Consider the following 3,373-nt stretch of genomic DNA (forward strand, 5'->3'; position numbering starts at 1 on the left):
GTAGTGCATGCCTGTAGTTTCCAGCTACTCGGAAGGCTGAGGCGGAAGGATCACCAGAGCCCAGTAGGTCGAGGCTGCGGTGGCCGGGAGCGGCCATTGCACTCCAGTCTGGGCGACAGAGTGAGACTCCAACTCAAAAAAATAAAATAAAATAAATAAACAAACAAAAAAAAACACTGGAAGAGCATCATGGTTGGGGCTTCAGGTCAGGAGGGAAAGTGTCTTCAGCAGAGCCTTTGCCTGGGCTCAGCCAGGGTCCCTGACTTGAGTCCATGTGAGGACCTGCAGGTGGGCTACACCCTGTTCTAGACCAAAGGCCTTTGCCTCTGGGCCTTGCCCTGGGTCTTTCCACCGGGTGTGGTGTGAATGACAGTTGGAAGAAAGTCAAGGCCTGTAGGCAAATCCAGCCCTGCTTGATTGGGGGCTTGGGTTGACTTGAGCCGAGAAAATGCAAGCCTCGCTTCTCTTTCAAAAGCCTGATGCCGAATGTAGGTCAGAGAAGTGCAGCGGAATTGGCCGTTTCTTTTGGGCGTAACCACATTCTATAAAGAAGTGTGATTGCACCGCCCCAGGTGAAATCAGGAGGAGACGAATCTGACAGGGCTCCTGTGTGGTGGCTTTTTTCTGACACCGCTTCTGACACTCACTGTGTGTCATTTTCCCACTCACCAACCCATTCCACGACAACAGTCAGGCGGGACAGGTCTCTGACACTGTCCACCTGGCGTTGGGCTCAGATCTCACACGTTGAAGGGCTCCGTCTCATCAAGCCGTCACAAATGGGGTGTCCGGGCCACCCACGCTTCTACCCGGCTGACTACACATTGGAGGGTTTCCATGACCTCCTTTCAGATTTGGTAATTCACTAGAGTGACTCATAGGAAAATACTTCAGCATATTCACTGGTTTATTAGAAAAGAGACAACCCGGAGCAGCCAAGGGAAAATATGCATAGGGATGGGGACAGGGAGGGCAGGGTTTCCACGCCCTCTCCAGGACCCCACCCTCCCGACACATCCATATGTTCACCAGTCCAGAAGCCCACGGAAGCCCAGTGTGGAAGGGTGTTTTATGGAGGTTACATGACACAGACATGACTGTAAGTCACTGGCCATTAGGAACCAAACTCAATCTTAACCCTCTCCCATCTCCCAAATGGGGAGTGGAGTTGAAATAGGAAACGGGATCACCCAAGGCTTTTTGAGCCAGCCAAGGTCAAATCCAACGGGAACAGTGGGGAAATAAATAGGAGAAGGAATATAAAAGGCTGCAGTCAGAGCTTTGAGAGGGGGTCTGAGTAAAGTGGGACAGGTGCTGGGGGCTGGGTCAGGGTTGATCATTGAGTAGCGAGCCTGGTCCACACACCTGGAGGTCAGAAGCTTAGAGGAAAGTGTGCACCTGGTTGAACTGTGTTCTACTTTTATGTGGGTCTTCGTCCATCTCAGGTGGAGTCCCCATTCACTGGGTTAGTTGGTGATGGTGGTGACATTGAACATGATCTAAATGTCCAGTCTGGGTTAAAGCATGGCAGTGCTGATCTTGGAAACTTCCTGTGGGTGTGTTCGGATTCTCTTAAAGATTCTCCGGCCACCCCTTTGGGTCCCCTCCCACTGTGGGAGCTTCTCTGTCCTCTCGATAAATCCTGGTTTCAAAAAAAAAGATTCTCCAGCTGTCAGACCACCTCCTCATCTCCCTGCTGCTTCTCCTAACACAAGAGCAGGTGCACAGAGAAAAGGGGAAGGTGTGGCTTGTGTGTCTCTGTCGCAGCAGGAGGAGCTTGGGTGCTCACTGGGTCCCTGGACTGGGTCCTCTGCCTTCCCCGTCTCCTTGTTCACCCGTTCTCTGTGTGTCCTGCTGGCTCTGAGGCTGCCGTCTGCAGCCGTTAACACATGGGCCCCAGCAGTCTTGCAGTGTGGGAACGTTGGCTCCCTTTCCATTGCAAGCTCAACACCCCTTCAGCTCTGTCTGTGAACCCTGAGCCTCTGCTTTGTCCCCATGGGTCCCCTTCCCTGGTGGCCCTCTGCAACCTATACGGTGGGGGGTCTTCTCTGTTCGGACTCTCATCTTCTCTCATTAGTTGCATTGTGATGGTCTCCAAACAGCCTCTCTCCCCGTGGCCTCCATAAACCTCTTTTTCTCATGACTGCAGAGCATTTTTCTAAAATACCTATATGAAACCAGACGCGGTGGCTCACACCTGTAAATCCAGCCATTGAGGAGGCCAAGTTGGAAGGATCACTTGAGCAGGAGTGTGAGATCAGCCTGAACAACAGAGCAAGACCCGATCTCTACAAAAAAATAAATAAATAAAGATTATCCAGGCATGGTGGTTCATGCCTATATTCCCAGTTACTCTGGAGGCTGAGGCGGGAGGATTGCTTGAGCCCGGGAGTCCAAGGCTGCAGTGAGCTATGATTATGCCACTGCACTCTAGCAAGACCCTGTCTCAGTAATAATAATAATAATAACATTAAAGTTTTTATTTTATTTTATTTATTTTTTTAAGCATTTCAGTTATTTTTAGTTAAAGAAAAAGCCTTTTCCAAGGGCAACAAAGCAAACTGAAAGTCAGAAGGAAGCTGGGTGTGGGCTGTTCACAAGCTCTTGCTCCAAAACCCAGAAGTGAGGAAAGAGGCACCCTCCCCGCTCCGCCCCAACTCTGGGGAAGATTGGTGCAGCAGGAGTCCTCTGGTGGGGCAAGCAGAGCTGCCAGCCTACCTGTGGTCACTGGATTGGTCTGACTGGGCTCTAAGGCAATTTCCACATGCCAGTGTGCTGACATGATTATTACTCTTGGGGGGATTAAATTAAGGAATGACACAGGTAGCCAGGCAAGTGCCTATTCAGTTGGATTCTGAATCACAATCAGGAAATAGCCTTTATCTGGTGCAACCATGATTTCATTCTTCCTCGAGCGAATTCGAAGGAAGGTGAGGTCATTCTGGGGGTCAATTTCATGCACGGTACTCCGTGCCTTCAGGATGAAGCTGTGCATGAGGTTGGCGTACTGTGTGGTGGTGGGATTGTCCATGGTACTCTTGATGGGAATGCCTTCCGTGTTCACCACGATCATTCCCTGCACTCCTTTCTGGCTCTGCAGTCGCTTCAGTGTCTCCTCCACTTCTGCCATCTCGCCCGGATCAGGTCACTCTGTGTTGCCGACGCCCACTATTTTATTTTTTAAATTGTGTAGAGATGAGGTCTCACTGTTGCCCAGGCTGGTCTCAAACCTCTGGCCTCAAGCAAGTCTCCTGCCTTGGCCTCCCAAAGTGCTAGGATTACAAGTGTGAGCCACCACGCCCAGCCAACATAAAAGTTTAAGAAAAAGCCGGGCTCAGTGGCTCAGTCTGTAATCCTGCGCTTTGGGAGGCTG

The 3,373-nt window shown here is 50.8% G+C and overlaps 1 pseudogene across 1 annotated transcript; it reads right to left on the reverse strand.

The window, feature by feature from the left end:
• Positions 1 to 2,663: 2,663 nt before the first annotated feature.
• Positions 2,664 to 3,153, reverse strand: LOC103262794 (annotated as a pseudogene). The gene has a single exon (XR_504460.2). The product of XR_504460.2 is annotated as a dynein light chain roadblock-type 1 pseudogene (transcript).
• Positions 3,154 to 3,373: the final 220 nt, after the last annotated feature.

Source organism: Carlito syrichta, unplaced genomic scaffold (genome assembly GCF_000164805.1).
Source record: "Carlito syrichta isolate Samal-C Ts95f unplaced genomic scaffold, Tarsius_syrichta-2.0.1 Scaffold304619, whole genome shotgun sequence".
Taxonomy (NCBI): Eukaryota; Metazoa; Chordata; class Mammalia; order Primates; family Tarsiidae; genus Carlito; species Carlito syrichta.